Genomic DNA, 20,177 nt, shown 5'->3' with positions numbered 1-20,177 from the left:
TGTATTACTGAGTTGAAAGAAGTGGATTCTGGTGCATGGTTTTGAAACCGCAGTCAGAAAAAAAATCACAACCATATCAACATGTTTATAACCCCCGGGGCTGTCGTTTTGGTCAAAAAATGAAATTTCTAAAAGTTCTGTTTTTTCTGCTTTAAACTCTAGGTACACATCCAAAATGTATTACTGAGTTGAAAGAAGTGGATTCTGGTGCATGGTTTTGAAACCGCAGGCAGAAAAAAAATCACAACCATATCAACATGTTAATAACCCCCGGGGCTGTCGTTTGGTCAAAAAATGAAAATTCTAAAAGTTCCGTTTTTTTCTGCTTAAAACTCTAGGTACACATCCAAAATGTATTACTGAGTTGAAAGAAGTGGATTCTGGTGCATGGTTTTGAAACCGCAGTCAGAAAAAAAATCACAACCATATCAACATGTTTATAACCCCCGGGGCTGTCGTTTTGGTCAAAAAATGAAAATTCAATAAGTTCCGTTTTTTCTGCTTTAAACTCTAGGTACACAACCAAAATGTATTACTGAGTTGAAAGAAGTGGATTCTGGTGCATGGTTTTGAAACCGCAGTCATAAAAAAAATCACATCCATATCAACATTTTTATAACCCCCGGGGCTGTCGTTTTGGTAAAAAAATGAAACTTCTAAAAGTTCCGTTTTTTCTGCTTTAAACTCTAGGTACACATCCAAAACAAATTACTGAGTTGAAAGAAGTGGATTCTGGTGCATGGTTTTGAAACCGCAGTCAGAAAAAAAATCTCAACCATATCAACATGTTAATAACCCCCGGGGCTGTCGTTTTGGTCAAAAAATTACATTTCTAAAAGTTCTGTTTTTTCTGCTTTAAACTCTAGGTACACATCCAAAATGTATTACTGAGTTGAAAGAAGTGGATTCTGGTGCATGGTTTTGAAACCGCAGGCAGAAAAAAAATCACAACCATATCAACATGTTAATAACCCCCGGGGCTGTCGTTTGGTCAAAAAATGAAAATTCTAAAAGTTCCGTTTTTTTCTGCTTTAAACTCTAGGTACACAACCAAAATGTATTACTGAGTTGAAAGAAGTGGATTCTGGTGCATGGTTTTGAAACCGCAGTCATAAAAAAAATCACAACCATATCAACATGTTTATAACCCCCGGGGCTGTCGTTTTGGTCAAAAAATGAAAATTCTAAAAGTTCCGTTTTTTCTGCTTTAAACTCTAGGTACACATCCAAAATGTATTACTGAGTTGAAAGAAGTGGATTCTGGTGCATGGTTTTGAAACCACAGTCAGAAAAAAAATCACAACCATATCAACATGTTTATAACCCCCGGGGCTGTCGTTTTGGTCAAAAAATGAAAATTCTAAAAGTTCCGTTTTTTCTGCTTTAAACTCTAGGTACACATCCAAAATGTATTACTGAGTTGAAAGAAGTGGATTCTGGTGCATGGTTTTGAAACCGCAGTCAGAAAAAAATCACAACCATATCAACATGTTTATAACCCCCGGGGCTGTCGTTTTGGTCAAAAAATAAAATTTCTAAAAGTTCTGTTTTTTCTGCTTTAAACTCTAGGTACACATCCAAAATGTATTACTGAGTTGAAAGAAGTGGATTCTGGTGCATGGTTTTGATACCGCAGGCAGAAAAAAAATCACAACCATATCAACATGTTAATAACCCCCGAGGCTGTCGTTTTGGTCAAAAAATGAAAATTCGAAAAGTTCCGTTTTTTTCTGCTTTAAACTCTAGGTACACATCCAAAATGTATTACTGAGTTGAAAGAAGTCGATTCTGGTGCATGGTTTTGAAAACGCAGTCAGAAAAAAAATCACAACCATATCAACATGTTTATAACCCCCGGGGCTGTCGTTTTGGTCAAAAAATGAAAATTCTAAAAGTTCCTGTTTTTCTGCTTTAAACTCTAGGTACACATCCAAAATGTATTACTGAGTTGAAAGAAGTGGATTCTGGTGCATGGTTTTGAAACCGCGGTCAGAAAAAAATCACAACCATATCAACATGTTAATAACCCCCGGGGCTGTCGTTTTGGTCAAAAAATGAAAATTCTAAAAGTTCCTGTTTTTCTGCTTTAAACTCTAGGTACACATCCAAAATGTATTACTGAGTTGAAAGAAGTGGATTCTGGTGCATGGTTTTGAAACCGCAGGCAGAAAAAAAATCACAACCATATCAACATGTTAATAACCCCCGGGGCTGTCGTTTTGGTCAAAAAATGAAATTTCTAAAAGTTCTGTTTTTTCTGCTTTAAACTCTAGGTACACATCCAAAATGTATTACTGAGTTGAAAGAAGTGGATTCTGGTGCATGGTTTTGAAACCGCAGTCAGAAAAAAAATCACAACCAAAATCACAACCATATCAACATGTTTATAACCCCGGGGCTGTCGTTTTGGTCAAAAAATGACATTTCTAAAAGTTCTGTTTTTTCTGCTTTAAACTCTAGGTACACATCCAAAATGTATTACTGAGTTGAAAGAAGTGGATTCTGGTGCATGGTTTTGAAACCGCAGGCAGAAAAAAAATCACAACCATATCAACATGTTAATAACCCCCGGGGCTGTCGTTTGGTCAAAAAATGAAAATTCTAAAAGTTCCGTTTTTTTCTGCTTTAAACTCTAGGTACACAACCAAAATGTATTACTGAGTTGAAAGAAGTGGATTCTGGTGCATGGTTTTGAAACCGCAGTCATAAAAAAAATCACAACCATATCAACATGTTTATAACCCCCGGGGCTGTCGTTTTGGTCAAAAAATGAAAATTCTATAAGTTCCGTTTTTTCTGCTTTAAACTCTAGGTACACAACCAAAATGTATTACTGAGTTGAAAGAAGTGGATTCTGGTGCATGGTTTTGAAACCGCAGTCAGAAAAAAAATCTCAACCATATCAACATGTTAATAACCCCCGGGGCTGTCGTTTTGGTCAAAAAATGAAAATTCTAAAAGTTCCGTTTTTTCTGCTTTAAACTCTAGGTACACATCCAAAATGTATTACTGAGTTGAAAGAAGTGGATTCTGGTGCATGGTTTTGAAACCGCAGTCAGAAAAAAAATCTCAACCATATCAACATGTTAATAACCCCCGGGGCTGTCGTTTGGTCAAAAAATGAAAATTCTAAAAGTTCCGTTTTTTTCTGCTTTAAACTCTAGGTACACAACCAAAATGTATTACTGAGTTGAAAGAAGTGGATTCTGGTGCATGGTTTTGAAACCGCAGTCATAAAAAAAATCACAACCATATCAACATGTTTATAACCCCCGGGGCTGTCGTTTTGGTCAAAAAATGAAATTTCTAAAAGTTCTGTTTTTTCTGCTTTAAACTCTAGGTACACATCCAAAATGTATTACTGAGTTGAAAGAAGTGGATTCTGGTGCATGGTTTTGAAACCGCAGTCAGAAAAAAAATCACAACCATATCAACATGTTTATAACCCCCGGGGCTGTCGTTTTGATCAAAAAATGAAAATTCTAAAAGTTTCGTTTTTTCTGCTTTAAACTCTAGGTACACATCCAAAATGTATTACTGAGTTGAAAGAAGTGGATTCTGGTGCATGGTTTTGAAACCGCAGTCAGAAAAAAAATCACAACCATATCAACATGTTAATAACCCCCGGGGCTGTTGTTTTGGTCAAAAAATGAAAATTCTAAAAGTTCAGTTTTTTCTGCTTTAAACTCTAGGTACACATCCAAAATGTATTACTGAGTTGAAAGAAGTGGATTCTGGTGCATGGTTTTGAAACCGTAGTCAGAAAAAAAATCACAACCATATCAACATGTTTATAACCCCCGGGGCTGTCGTTTTGGTCAAAAAATGAAAATTCTAAAAGTTCCGTTTTTTCTGCTTTAAACTCTAGGTACTCATCCAAAATGTATTACTGAGTTGAAAGAAGTGGATTCTGGTGCATGGTTTTGAAACCGCAGTCAGAAAAAAAATCACAACCATATCAACATGTTTATAACCCCCGGGGCTGTCGTTTTGGTCAAAAAATGAAATTTCTAAAAGTTCTGTTTTTTCTGCTTTAAACTCTAGGTACACATCCAAAATGTATTACTGAGTTGAAAGAAGTGGATTCTGGTGCATGGTTTTGAAACCGCAGGCAGAAAAAAAATCACAACCATATCAACATGTTAATAACCCCCGGGGCTGTCGTTTGGTCAAAAAATGAAAATTCTAAAAGTTCCGTTTTTTTCTGCTTAAAACTCTAGGTACACATCCAAAATGTATTACTGAGTTGAAAGAAGTGGATTCTGGTGCATGGTTTTGAAACCGCAGTCAGAAAAAAAATCACAACCATATCAACATGTTTATAACCCCCGGGGCTGTCGTTTTGGTCAAAAAATGAAAATTCAATAAGTTCCGTTTTTTCTGCTTTAAACTCTAGGTACACAACCAAAATGTATTACTGAGTTGAAAGAAGTGGATTCTGGTGCATGGTTTTGAAACCGCAGTCATAAAAAAAATCACATCCATATCAACATTTTTATAACCCCCGGGGCTGTCGTTTTGGTAAAAAAATGAAACTTCTAAAAGTTCCGTTTTTTCTGCTTTAAACTCTAGGTACACATCCAAAACAAATTACTGAGTTGAAAGAAGTGGATTCTGGTGCATGGTTTTGAAACCGCAGTCAGAAAAAAAATCTCAACCATATCAACATGTTAATAACCCCCGGGGCTGTCGTTTTGGTCAAAAAATTACATTTCTAAAAGTTCTGTTTTTTCTGCTTTAAACTCTAGGTACACATCCAAAATGTATTACTGAGTTGAAAGAAGTGGATTCTGGTGCATGGTTTTGAAACCGCAGGCAGAAAAAAAATCACAACCATATCAACATGTTAATAACCCCCGGGGCTGTCGTTTGGTCAAAAAATGAAAATTCTAAAAGTTCCGTTTTTTTCTGCTTTAAACTCTAGGTACACAACCAAAATGTATTACTGAGTTGAAAGAAGTGGATTCTGGTGCATGGTTTTGAAACCGCAGTCATAAAAAAAATCACAACCATATCAACATGTTTATAACCCCCGGGGCTGTCGTTTTGGTCAAAAAATGAAAATTCTAAAAGTTCCGTTTTTTCTGCTTTAAACTCTAGGTACACATCCAAAATGTATTACTGAGTTGAAAGAAGTGGATTCTGGTGCATGGTTTTGAAACCACAGTCAGAAAAAAAATCACAACCATATCAACATGTTTATAACCCCCGGGGCTGTCGTTTTGGTCAAAAAATGAAAATTCTAAAAGTTCCGTTTTTTCTGCTTTAAACTCTAGGTACACATCCAAAATGTATTACTGAGTTGAAAGAAGTGGATTCTGGTGCATGGTTTTGAAACCGCAGTCAGAAAAAAATCACAACCATATCAACATGTTTATAACCCCCGGGGCTGTCGTTTTGGTCAAAAAATAAAATTTCTAAAAGTTCTGTTTTTTCTGCTTTAAACTCTAGGTACACATCCAAAATGTATTACTGAGTTGAAAGAAGTGGATTCTGGTGCATGGTTTTGATACCGCAGGCAGAAAAAAAATCACAACCATATCAACATGTTAATAACCCCCGAGGCTGTCGTTTTGGTCAAAAAATGAAAATTCGAAAAGTTCCGTTTTTTTCTGCTTTAAACTCTAGGTACACATCCAAAATGTATTACTGAGTTGAAAGAAGTCGATTCTGGTGCATGGTTTTGAAAACGCAGTCAGAAAAAAAATCACAACCATATCAACATGTTTATAACCCCCGGGGCTGTCGTTTTGGTCAAAAAATGAAAATTCTAAAAGTTCCTGTTTTTCTGCTTTAAACTCTAGGTACACATCCAAAATGTATTACTGAGTTGAAAGAAGTGGATTCTGGTGCATGGTTTTGAAACCGCGGTCAGAAAAAAATCACAACCATATCAACATGTTAATAACCCCCGGGGCTGTCATTTTGGTCAAAAAATGAAATTTCTAAAAGTTCCGTTTTTTCTGCTTTAAACTCTAGGTACACATCCAAAATGTATTACTGAGTTGAAAGAAGTGGATTCTGGTGCATGGTTTTGAAACCGCAGTCAGAAAAAAAAATCACAACCATATCAACATGTTTATAACCCCCGGGGCTGTCGTTTTGGTCAAAAAATGAAATTTCTAAAAGTTCTGTTTTTTCTGCTTTAAACTCTAGGTACACATCCAAAATGTATTACTGAGTTGAAAGAAGTGGATTCTGGTGCATGGTTTTGATACCGCAGGCAGAAAAAAAATCACAACCATATCAACATGTTAATAACCCCCAAGGCTGTCGTTTTGGTCAAAAAATGAAAATTCTAAAAGTTTCGTTTTTTTCTGCTTTAAACTCTAGGTACACATCCAAAATGTATTACTGAGTTGAAAGAAGTCGATTCTGGTGCATGGTTTTGAAACCGCAGTCAGAAAAAAAATCACAACCATATCAACATGTTTATAACCCCCGGGGCTGTCGTTTTGGTCAAAAAATGAAAATTCTAAAAGTTCCTGTTTTTCTGCTTTAAACTCTAGGTACACATCCAAAATGTATTACTGAGTTGAAAGAAGTGGATTCTGGTGCATGGTTTTGAAACCGCAGTCAGAAAAAAAATCACAACCATATCAACATGTTTATAACCCCCGGGGCTGTCGTTTTGGTCAAAAAATGAAAATTCTAAAAGTTCTGTTTTTTCTGCTTTAAACTCTAGGTACACATCCAAAATGTATTACTGAGTTGAAAGAAGTGGATTCTGGTGCATGGTTTTGAAACCGCAGTCAGAAAAAAATCACAAACATATCAACATGTTTATAACCCCCGGGGCTGTCGTTTTGGTCAAAAAATGAAAATTCTAAAAGTTCAGTTTTTTCTGCTTTAAACTCTAGGTACACATCCAAAATGTATTACTGAGTTGAAAGAAGTGGATTCTGGTGCATGGTTTTGAAACCGCAGTCAGAAAAAAAATCACATCAATATCAACATGTTTATAACCCCCGGGGCTGTTGTTTTGGTCAAAAAATGAAAATTCTAAAAGTTCCGTTTTTTCTGCTTTAAACTCTAGGTACACATCCAAAATGTATTACTGAGTTGAAAGAAGTGGATTCTGGTGCATGGTTTTGAAACCGCAGTCAGAAAACAAAACACAACCATATCAACATGTTTATAACCCCCGGGGCTGTCGTTTTGGTCAAAAAATGAAATTTCTAAAAGTTCTGTTTTTTCTGCTTTAAACTCTAGGTACACATCCAAAATGTATTACTGAGTTGAAAGAAGTGGATTCTGGTGCATGGTTTTGATACCGCAGGCAGAAAAAAAATCACAACCATATAACATGTTAATAACCCCCAAGGCTGTCGTTTTGGTCAAAAAATGAAAATTCTAAAAGTTTCGTTTTTTTCTGCTTTAAACTCTAGGTACACATCCAAAATGTATTACTGAGTTGAAAGAAGTCGATTCTGGTGCATGGTTTTGAAACCGCAGTCAGAAAAAAAATCACAACCATATCAACATGTTTATAACCCCCGGGGCTGTCGTTTTGGTCAAAAAATGAAAATTCTAAAAGTTCCTGTTTTTCTGCTTTAAACTCTAGGTACACATCCAAAATGTATTACTGAGTTGAAAGAAGTGGATTCTGGTGCATGGTTTTGAAACCGCAGTCAGAAAAAAAATCACAACCATATCAACATGTTTATAACCCCCGGGGCTGTCGTTTTGGTCAAAAAATGAAAATTCTAAAAGTTCTGTTTTTTCTGCTTTAAACTCTAGGTACACATCCAAAATGTATTACTGAGTTGAAAGAAGTGGATTCTGGTGCATGGTTTTGAAACCGCAGTCAGAAAAAAAATCACATCAATATCAACATGTTTATAACCCCCGGGGCTGTTGTTTTGGTCAAAAAATGAAAATTCTAAAAGTTCCGTTTTTTCTGCTTTAAACTCTAGGTACACATCCAAAATGTATTACTGAGTTGAAAGAAGTGGATTCTGGTGCATGGTTTTGAAACCGCAGTCAGAAAACAAAACACAACCATATCAACATGTTTATAACCCCCGGGGCTGTCGTTTTGGTCAAAAAATGAAAATTCTAAAAGTTCAGTTTTTTCTGCTTTAAACTCTAGGTACACATCCAAAATGTATTACTGAGTTGAAAGAAGTGGATACTGGTGCATGGTTTTGAAACCGCAGTCAGAAAAAAAATCACAACCATATCAACATGTTTATAACCCCCGGGGCTGTCGTTTTGGTCAAAAAATGAAAATTCTAAAAGTTCAGTTTTTTCTGCTTTAAACTCTAGGTACACATCCAAAATGTATTACTGAGTTGAAAGAAGTGGATTCTGGTGCATGGTTTTGAAACCGCAGTCAGAAAAAAATCACAACCATATCAACATGTTTATAACCCCCGGGGCTGACGTTTTGGTCAAAAAATGAAAATTCTAAAAGTTCCGTTTTTTCTGCTTCAAACTCTAGGTACACATCCAAAATGTATTACTGAGTTGAAAGAAGTGGATTCTGGTGCATGGTTTTGAAACCGCAGTCAGAAAAAAAATCACAAACATATCAACATGTTAATAACCCCCGGGGCTGTCGTTTTGGTCAAAAAATGAAAATTCTAAAAGTTCCTTTTTATCTGCTTTAAACTCTAGGTACACATCCAAAATGTATTACTGAGTTGAAAGAAGTGGATTCTGGTGCATGGTTTTGAAACCGCAGTCAGAAAAAAAATCACAACCATATCAACATGTTAATAACCCCCGGGGCTGTCATTTTGGTCAAAAAATGAAATTTCTAAAAGTTCCGTTTTTTCTGCTTTAAACTCTAGGTACACATCCAAAATGTATTACTGAGTTGAAAGAAGTGGATTCTGGTGCATGGTTTTGAAACCGCAGTCAGAAAAAAAATCACAACCATATCAACATGTTTATAACCCCCGGGGCTGTCGTTTTGGTCAAAAAATGAAATTTCTAAAAGTTCTGTTTTTTCTGCTTTAAACTCTAGGTACACATCCAAAATGTAATACTGAGTTGAAAGAAGTGGATTCTGGTGCATGGTTTTGAAACCGCAGGCAGAAAAAAAATCACAACCATATCAACATGTTAATAACCCCCGGGGCTGTCGTTTGGTCAAAAAATGAAAATTCTAAAAGTTCCGTTTTTTTCTGCTTTAAACTCTAGGTACACATCCAAAATGTATTACTGAGTTGAAAGAAGTGGATTCTGGTGCATGGTTTTAAAACCGCAGTCAGAAAAAAAATCACAACCATATCAACATGTTTATAACCCCCGGGGCTGTCGTTTTGGTCAAAAAATGAAAATTCTAAAAGTTCCGTTTTTTCTGCTTTAAATTCTAGGTACACAACCAAAATGTATTACTGAGTTGAAAGAAGTGGATTCTGGTGCATGGTTTTGAAACCGCAGTCATAAAAAAAATCACATCCATATCAACATTTTTATAACCCCCGGTGCTGTCGTTTTGGTAAAAAAATGAAACTTCTAAAAGTTCCGTTTTTTCTGCTTTAAACTCTTGGTACACATCCAAAATGTATTACTGAGTTGAAAGAAGTGGATTCTGGTGCATGGTTTTGAAACCGCAGTCAGAAAAAAAATCTCAACCATATCAACATGTTAATAACCCCCAGGGCTGTCGTTTTGGTCAAAAAATGAAATTTCTAAAAGTTCTGTTTTTTCTGCTTTAAACTCTAGGTACACATCCAAAATGTATTACTGAGTTGAAAGAAGTGGATTCTGGTGCATGGTTTCGAAACCGCAGTCAGAAAAAAAATCACAACCATATCAACATGTTTATAACCCCCGGGGCTGTCGTTTTGATCAAAAAATGAAAATTCTAAAAGTTTCGTTTTTTCTGCTTTAAACTCTAGGTACACATCCAAAATGTATTACTGAGTTGAAAGAAGTGGATTCTGGTGCATGGTTTTGAAACCGCAGTCAGAAAAAAAATCACAACCATATCAACATGTTAATAACCCCCGGGGCTGTTGTTTTGGTCAAAAAATGAAAATTCTAAAAGTTCAGTTTTTTCTGCTTTAAACTCTAGGTACACATCCAAAATGTATTACTGAGTTGAAAGAAGTGGATTCTGGTGCATGGTTTTGAAACCGTAGTCAGAAAAAAAATCACAACCATATCAACATGTTTATAACCCCCGGGGCTGTCGTTTTGGTCAAAAAATGAAAATTCTAAAAGTTCCGTTTTTTCTGCTTTAAACTCTAGGTACTCATCCAAAATGTATTACTGAGTTGAAAGAAGTGGATTCTGGTGCATGGTTTTGAAACCGCAGTCAGAAAAAAAATCACAACCATATCAACATGTTTATAACCCCCGGGGCTGTCGTTTTGGTCAAAAAATGAAATTTCTAAAAGTTCTGTTTTTTCTGCTTTAAACTCTAGGTACACATCCAAAATGTATTACTGAGTTGAAAGAAGTGGATTCTGGTGCATGGTTTTGAAACCGCAGGCAGAAAAAAAATCACAACCATATCAACATGTTAATAACCCCCGGGGCTGTCGTTTGGTCAAAAAATGAAAATTCTAAAAGTTCCGTTTTTTTCTGCTTAAAACTCTAGGTACACATCCAAAATGTATTACTGAGTTGAAAGATGTGGATTCTGGTGCATGGTTTTGAAACCGCAGTCAGAAAAAAAATCACAACCATATCAACATGTTTATAACCCCCGGGGCTGTCGTTTTGGTCAAAAAATGAAACTTCTAAAAGTTCCGTTTTTTCTGCTTTAAACTCTAGGTACACATCCAAAACAAATTACTGAGTTGAAAGAAGTGGATTCTGGTGCATGGTTTTGAAACCGCAGTCAGAAAAAAAATCTCAACCATATCAACATGTTAATAACCCCCGGGGCTGTCGTTTTGGTCAAAAAATGAAATTTCTAAAAGTTCTGTTTTTTCTGCTTTAAACTCTAGGTACACATCCAAAATGTATTACTGAGTTGAAAGAAGTGGATTCTGGTGCATGGTTTTGAAACCGCAGTCAGAAAAAAAATCACAACCATATCAACATTTTTATAACCCCCGGGGCTGTCGTTTTGGTAAAAAAATGAAACTTCTAAAAGTTCCGTTTTTTCTGCTTTAAACTCTAGGTACACATCCAAAACAAATTACTGAGTTGAAAGAAGTGGATTCTGGTGCATGGTTTTGAAACCGCAGTCAGAAAAAAAATCTCAACCATATCAACATGTTAATAACCCCCGGGGCTGTCGTTTTGGTCAAAAAATGAAATTTCTAAAAGTTCTGTTTTTTCTGCTTTAAACTCTAGGTACACATCCAAAATGTATTACTGAGTTGAAAGAAGTGGATTCTGGTGCATGGTTTTGAAACCGCAGTCAGAAAAAAAATCACAACCATATCAACATGTTTATAACCCCGGGGCTGTCGTTTTGGTCAAAAAATGAAAATTCTAAAAGTTCGGTTTTTTCTGCTTTAAACTCTAGGTACACATCCAAAATGTATTACTGAGTTGAAAGAAGTGGATTCTGGTGCATGGTTTTGAAACCGCAGTCAGAAAAAAATCACAACCATATCAACATGTTTATAACCCCCGGGGCTGTCGTTTTGGTCAAAAAATGAAATTTCTAAAAGTTCTGTTTTTTTCTGCTTTAAACTCTAGGTACACATCCAAAATGTATTACTGAGTTGAAAGAAGTGGATTCTGGTGCATGGTTTTGAAACCGCAGGCAGAAAAAAAATCACAACCATATCAACATGTTAATAACCCCCGGGGCTGTCGTTTTGGTCAAAAAATGAAATTTCTAAAAGTTCTGTTTTTTCTGCTTTAAACTCTAGGTACACATCCAAAATGTATTACTGAGTTGAAAGAAGTGGATTCTGGTGCATGGTTTTGAAACCGCAGTCAGAAAAAAAATCACAACCAAAATCACAACCATATCAACATGTTTATAACCCCGGGGCTGTCGTTTTGGTCAAAAAATGACATTTCTAAAAGTTCTGTTTTTTCTGCTTTAAACTCTAGGTACACATCCAAAATGTATTACTGAGTTGAAAGAAGTGGATTCTGGTGCATGGTTTTGAAACCGCAGGCAGAAAAAAAATCACAACCATATCAACATGTTAATAACCCCCGGGGCTGTCGTTTGGTCAAAAAATGAAAATTCTAAAAGTTCCGTTTTTTTCTGCTTTAAACTCTAGGTACACAACCAAAATGTATTACTGAGTTGAAAGAAGTGGACTCTGGTGCATGGTTTTGAAACCGCAGTCATAAAAAAAATCACAACCATATCAACATGTTTATAACCCCCGGGGCTGTCGTTTTGGTCAAAAAATGAAAATTCTATAAGTTCCGTTTTTTCTGCTTTAAACTCTAGGTACACAACCAAAATGTATTACTGAGTTGAAAGAAGTGGATTCTGGTGCATGGTTTTGAAACCGCAGTCAGAAAAAAAATCTCAACCATATCAACATGTTAATAACCCCCGGGGCTGTCGTTTTGGTCAAAAAATGAAAATTCTAAAAGTTCCGTTTTTTCTGCTTTAAACTCTAGGTACACATCCAAAATGTATTACTGAGTTGAAAGAAGTGGATTCTGGTGCATGGTTTTGAAACCGCAGTCAGAAAAAAAATCTCAACCATATCAACATGTTAATAACCCCCGGGGCTGTCGTTTTGGTCAAAAAATGAAAATTCTAAAAGTTCAGTTTTTTCTGCTTTAAACTCTAGGTACACATCCAAAATGTATTACTGAGTTGAAAGAAGTGGATTCTGGTGCATGGTTTTGAAACCGCAGTCAGAAAAAAAATCTCAACCATATCAACATGTTAATAACCCCCGGGGCTGTCGTTTGGTCAAAAAATGAAAATTCTAAAAGTTCCGTTTTTTCTGCTTTAAACTCTAGGTACACATCCAAAATGTATTACTGAGTTGAAAGAAGTGGATTCTGGTGCATGGTTTTGAAACCGCAGTCAGAAAAAAAATCACAACCATATCAACATGTTAATAACCCCCGGGGCTGTTGTTTTGGTCAAAAAATGAAAATTCTAAAAGTTCAGTTTTTTCTGCTTTAAACTCTAGGTACACATCCAAAATGTATTACTGAGTTGAAAGAAGTGGATTCTGGTGCATGGTTTTGAAACCGTAGTCAGAAAAAAAATCACAACCATATCAACATGTTTATAACCCCCGGGGCTGTCGTTTTGGTCAAAAAATGAAAATTCTAAAAGTTCCGTTTTTTCTGCTTTAAACTCTAGGTACTCATCCAAAATGTATTACTGAGTTGAAAGAAGTGGATTCTGGTGCATGGTTTTGAAACCGCAGTCAGAAAAAAAATCACAACCATATCAACATGTTTATAACCCCCGGGGCTGTCGTTTTGGTCAAAAAATGAAATTTCTAAAAGTTCTGTTTTTTCTGCTTTAAACTCTAGGTACACATCCAAAATGTATTACTGAGTTGAAAGAAGTGGATTCTGGTGCATGGTTTTGAAACCGCAGGCAGAAAAAAAATCACAACCATATCAACATGTTAATAACCCCCGGGGCTGTCGTTTGGTCAAAAAATGAAAATTCTAAAAGTTCCGTTTTTTTCTGCTTAAAACTCTAGGTACACATCCAAAATGTATTACTGAGTTGAAAGATGTGGATTCTGGTGCATGGTTTTGAAACCGCAGTCAGAAAAAAAATCACAACCATATCAACATGTTTATAACCCCCGGGGCTGTCGTTTTGGTCAAAAAATGAAAATTCTATAAGTTCCGTTTTTTCTGCTTTAAACTCTAGGTACACAACCAAAATGTATTACTGAGTTGAAAGAAGTGGATTCTGGTGCATGGTTTTGAAACCGCAGTCATAAAAAAATCACATCCATATCAACATTTTTATAACCCCCGGGGCTGTCGTTTTGGTAAAAAAATGAAACTTCTAAAAGTTCCGTTTTTTCTGCTTTAAACTCTAGGTACACATCCAAAACAAATTACTGAGTTGAAAGAAGTGGATTCTGGTGCATGGTTTTGAAACCGCAGTCAGAAAAAAAATCTCAACCATATCAACATGTTAATAACCCCCGGGGCTGTCGTTTTGGTCAAAAAATGAAATTTCTAAAAGTTCTGTTTTTTCTGCTTTAAACTCTAGGTACACATCCAAAATGTATTACTGAGTTGAAAGAAGTGGATTCTGGTGCATGGTTTTGAAACCGCAGTCAGAAAAAAAATCACAACCATATCAACATGTTTATAACCCCGGGGCTGTCGTTTTGGTCAAAAAATGAAAATTCTAAAAGTTCGGTTTTTTCTGCTTTAAACTCTAGGTACACATCCAAAATGTATTACTGAGTTGAAAGAAGTGGATTCTGGTGCATGGTTTTGAAACCGCAGTCAGAAAAAAATCACAACCATATCAACATGTTTATAACCCCCGGGGCTGTCGTTTTGGTCAAAAAATGAAATTTCTAAAAGTTCTGTTTTTTTCTGCTTTAAACTCTAGGTACACATCCAAAATGTATTACTGAGTTGAAAGAAGTGGATTCTGGTGCATGGTTTTGAAACCGCAGGCAGAAAAAAAATCACAACCATATCAACATGTTAATAACCCCCGGGGCTGTCGTTTTGGTCAAAAAATGAAATTTCTAAAAGTTCTGTTTTTTCTGCTTTAAACTCTAGGTACACATCCAAAATGTATTACTGAGTTGAAAGAAGTGGATTCTGGTGCATGGTTTTGAAACCGCAGTCAGAAAAAAAATCACAACCAAAATCACAACCATATCAACATGTTTATAACCCCGGGGCTGTCGTTTTGGTCAAAAAATGACATTTCTAAAAGTTCTGTTTTTTCTGCTTTAAACTCTAGGTACACATCCAAAATGTATTACTGAGTTGAAAGAAGTGGATTCTGGTGCATGGTTTTGAAACCGCAGGCAGAAAAAAAATCACAACCATATCAACATGTTAATAACCCCCGGGGCTGTCGTTTGGTCAAAAAATGAAAATTCTAAAAGTTCCGTTTTTTTCTGCTTTAAACTCTAGGTACACAACCAAAATGTATTACTGAGTTGAAAGAAGTGGATTCTGGTGCATGGTTTTGAAACCGCAGTCATAAAAAAAATCACAACCATATCAACATGTTTATAACCCCCGGGGCTGTCGTTTTGGTCAAAAAATGAAAATTCTATAAGTTCCGTTTTTTCTGCTTTAAACTCTAGGTACACAACCAAAATGTATTACTGAGTTGAAAGAAGTGGATTCTGGTGCATGGTTTTGAAACCGCAGTCAGAAAAAAAATCTCAACCATATCAACATGTTAATAACCCCCGGGGCTGTCGTTTTGGTCAAAAAATGAAAATTCTAAAAGTTCCGTTTTTTCTGCTTTAAACTCTAGGTACACATCCAAAATGTATTACTGAGTTGAAAGAAGTGGATTCTGGTGCATGGTTTTGAAACCGCAGTCAGAAAAAAAATCTCAACCATATCAACATGTTAATAACCCCCGGGGCTGTCGTTTTGGTCAAAAAATGAAAATTCTAAAGGTTCCGTTTTTTCTGCTTTAAACTCTAGGTACACATCCAAAATGTATTACTGAGTTGAAAGAAGTGGATTCTGGTGCATGGTTTTGAAACCGCAGTCAGAAAAAAAATCTCAACCATATCAACATGTTAATAACCCCCGGGGCTGTTGTTTTGGTCAAAAAATGAAAATTCTAAAAGTTCAGTTTTTTCTGCTTTAAACTCTAGGTACACATCCAAAATGTATTACTGAGTTGAAAGAAGTGGATTCTGGTGCATGGTTTTGAAACCGTAGTCAGAAAAAAAATCACAACCATATCAACATGTTTATAACCCCCGGGGCTGTCGTTTTGGTCAAAAAATTAAAATTCTAAAAGTTCCGTTTTTTCTGCTTTAAACTCTAGGTACTCATCCAAAATGTATTACTGAGTTGAAAGAAGTGGATTCTGGTGCATGGTTTTGAAACCGCAGTCAGAAAAAAAATCACAACCATATCAACATGTTTATAACCCCCGGGGCTGTCGTTTTGGTCAAAAAATGAAATTTCTAAAAGTTCTGTTTTTTCTGCTTTAAACTCTAGGTACACATCCAAAATGTATTACTGAGTTGAAAGAAGTGGATTCTGGTGCATGGTTTTGAAACCGCAGGCAGAAAAAAAATCACAACCATATCAACATGTTAATAACCCCCGGGGCTGTCGTTTGGTCAAAAAATGAAAATTCTAAAAGTTCCGCTTTTTTCTGCTTAAAACTCTAGGTACACATCCAAAATGTATTACTGAGTTGAAAGAAGTGGATTCTGGTGCATGGTTTTGAAACCGCAGTCAGAAAAAAAATCACAACCATATCAACATGTTTATAACCCCCGGGGCTGTCGTTTTGGTCAAAAAATGAAAATTCTATAAGTTCCGTTTTTTCTGCTTTAAACTCTAGGTACACAACCAAAATGTATTACTGAGTTGAAAGAAGTGGATTCTGGTGCATGGTTTTGAAACCGCAGTCATAAAAAAAATCACATCCATATCAACATTTTTATAACCCCCGGGGCTGTCGTTTTGGTAAAAAAATGAAACTTCTAAAAGTTCCGTTTTTTTCTGCTTTAAACTCTAGGTACACATCCAAAACAAATTACTGAGTTGAAAGAAGTGGATTCTGGTGCATGGTTTTGAAACCGCAGTCAGAAAAAAAATCTCAACCATATCAACATGTTAATAACCCCCGGGGCTGTCGTTTTGGTCAAAAAATGAAATTTCTAAAAGTTCTGTTTTTTCTGCTTTAAACTCTAGGTACACATCCAAAATGTATTACTGAGTTGAAAGAAGTGGATTCTGGTGCATGGTTTTGAAACCGCAGTCAGAAAAAAAATCACAACCATATCAACATGTTTATAACCCCGGGGCTGTCGTTTTGGTCAAAAAATGAAAATTCTAAAAGTTCGGTTTTTTCTGCTTTAAACTCTAGGTACACATCCAAAATGTATTACTGAGTTGAAAGAAGTGGATTCTGGTGCATGGTTTTGAAACCGCAGTCAGAAAAAAAATCACAACCATATCAACATGTTTATAACCCCCGGGGCTGTCGTTTTGGTCAAAAAATGAAATTTCTAAAAGTTCTGTTTTTTTCTGCTTTAAACTCTAGGTACACATCCAAAATGTATTACTGAGTTGAAAGAAGTGGATTCTGGTGCATGGTTTTGAAACCGCAGGCAGAAAAAAAATCACAACCATATCAACATGTTAATAACCCCCGGGGCTGTCGTTTTGGTCAAAAAATGAAATTTCTAAAAGTTCTGTTTTTTCTGCTTTAAACTCTAGGTACACATCCAAAATGTATTACTGAGTTGAAAGAAGTGGATTCTGGTGCATGGTTTTGAAACCGCAGTCAGAAAAAAAATCACAACCAAAATCACAACCATATCAACATGTTTATAACCCCGGGGCTGTCGTTTTGGTCAAAAAATGAAAATTCTAAAAGTTCAGTTTTTTCTGCTTATAACTCTAGGTACACATCCAAAATGTATTACTGAGTTGAAAGAAGTGGATTCTGGTGCATGGTTTTGAAACCGCAGGCAGAAAAAAAATCACAACCATATCAACATGTTAATAACCCCCGGGGCTGTCGTTTGGTCAAAAAATGAAAATTCTAAAAGTTCCGTTTTTTTTCTGCTTTAAACTCTAGGTACACAACCAAAATGTATTACTGAGTTGAAAGAAGTGGATTCTGGTGCATGGTTTTGAAACCGCAGTCAGAAAAAAAATCACAACCATATCAACATGTTTATAACCCCGGGGCTGTCGTTTTGGTCAAAAAATGAAAATTCTAAAAGTTCCGTTTTTTCTGCTTTAAACTCTAGGTACACATCCAAAATGTATTACTGAGTTGAAAGAAGTGGATTCTGGTGCATGGTTTTGAAACCGCAGTCAGAAAAAAAATCACAACCATATCAACATGTTTATAACCCCCGGGGCTGTCGTTTTGGTCAAAAAATGAAATTTCTAAAAGTTCCGTTTTTTCTGCTTTAAACTCTAGGTACACAACCAAAATGTATTACTGAGTTGAAAGAAGTGGATTCTGGTGCATGGTTTTGAAACCGCAGTCAGAAAAAAAATCTCAACCATATCAACATGTTAATAACCCCCGGGGCTGTCGTTTTGGTCAAAAAATGAAAATTCTAAAAGTTCCGTTTTTTCTGCTTTAAACTCTAGGTACACATCCAAAATGTATTACTGAGTTGAAAGAAGTGGATTCTGGTGCATGGTTTTGAAACCGCAGTCAGAAAAAAAATCTCAACCATATCAACATGTTAATAACCCCCGGGGCTGTCGTTTGGTCAAAAAATGAAAATTCTAAAAGTTCCGTTTTTTTCTGCTTTAAACTCTAGGTACACAACCAAAATGTATTACTGAGTTGAAAGAAGTGGATTCTGGTGCATGGTTTTGAAACCGCAGTCATAAAAAAAATCACAACCATATCAACATGTTTATAACCCCCGGGGCTGTCGTTTTGGTCAAAAAATGAAAATTCTATAAGTTCCGTTTTTTCTGCTTTAAACTCTAGGTACACAACCAAAATGTATTACTGAGTTGAAAGAAGTGGATTCTGGTGCATGGTTTTGAAACCGCAGTCATAAAAAAAATCACATCCATATCAACATTTTTATAACCCCCGGGGCTGTCGTTTTGGTAAAAAAATGAAACTTCTAAAAGTTCCGTTTTTTTCTGCTTTAAACTCTAGGTACACATCCAAAACAAATTACTGAGTTGAAAGAAGTGGATTCTGGTGCATGGTTTTGAAACCGCAGTCAGAAAAAAAATCTCAACCATATCAACATGTTAATAACCCCCGGGGCTGTCGTTTTGGTCAAAAAATGAAATTTCTAAAAGTTCTGTTTTTTTCTGCTTTAAACTCTAGGTACACATCCAAAATGTATTACTGAGTTGAAAGAAGTGGATTCTGGTGCATGGTTTTGAAACCGCAGGCAGAAAAAAAATCACAACCATATCAACATGTTAATAACCCCCGGGGCTGTCGTTTTGGTCAAAAAATGAAATTTCTAAAAGTTCTGTTTTTTCTGCTTTAAACTCTAGGTACACATCCAAAATGTATTACTGAGTTGAAAGAAGTGGATTCTGGTGCATGGTTTTGAAACCGCAGGCAGAAAAAAAATCACAACCATATCAACATGTTAATAACCCCCGGGGCTGTCGTTTGGTCAAAAAATGAAAATTCTAAAAGTTCCGTTTTTTTCTGCTTTAAACTCTAGGTACACAACCAAAATGTATTACTGAGTTGAAAGAAGTGGATTCTGGTGCATGGTTTTGAAACCGCAGTCAGAAAAAAAATCACAACCATATCAACATGTTTATAACCCCGGGGCTGTCGTTTTGGTCAAAAAATGAAAATTCTAAAAGTTCCGTTTTTTCTGCTTTAAACTCTAGGTACACATCCAAAATGTATTACTGAGTTGAAAGAAGTGGATTCTGGTGCATGGTTTTGAAACCGCAGTCAGAAAAAAAATCACAACCATATCAACATGTTTATAACCCCGGGGCTGTCGTTTTGGTCAAAAAATGAAAATTCTAAAAGTTCGGTTTTTTCTGCTTTAAACTCTAGGTACACATCCAAAATGTATTACTGAGTTGAAAGAAGTGGATTCTGGTGCATGGTTTTGAAACCGCAGTCAGAAAAAAAATCACAACCATATCAACATGTTTATAACCCCCGGGGCTGTCGTTTTGGTCAAAAAATGAAATTTCTAAAAGTTCTGTTTTTTCTGCTTTAAACTCTAGGTACACATCCAAAATGTATTACTGAGTTGAAAGAAGTGGATTCTGGTGCATGGTTTTGAAACCGTAGTCAGAAAAAAAATCACAACCATATCAACATGTTTATAACCCCCGGGGCTGTCGTTTTGGTCAAAAAATGAAAATTCTAAAAGTTCCGTTTTTTCTGCTTTAAACTCTAGGTACTCATCCAAAATGTATTACTGAGTTAAAAGAAGTGGATTCTGGTGCATGGTTTTGAAACCGCAGTCAGAAAAAAAATCACAACCATATCAACATGTTTATAACCCCCGGGGCTGTCGTTTTGGTCAAAAAATGAAATTTCTAAAAGTTCTGTTTTTTCTGCTTTAAACTCTAGGTACACATCCAAAATGTATTACTGAGTTGAAAGAAGTGGATTCTGGTGCATGGTTTTGAAACCGCAGGCAGAAAAAAAATCACAACCA

This window comes from Crinia signifera, chromosome 12 (assembly GCF_055691185.1).
Source record: "Crinia signifera chromosome 12, ASM5569118v1, whole genome shotgun sequence".
In the NCBI taxonomy this organism is placed as follows: Eukaryota; Metazoa; Chordata; class Amphibia; order Anura; family Myobatrachidae; genus Crinia; species Crinia signifera.
Note: the sequence above shows the minus strand (reverse complement) of the source record.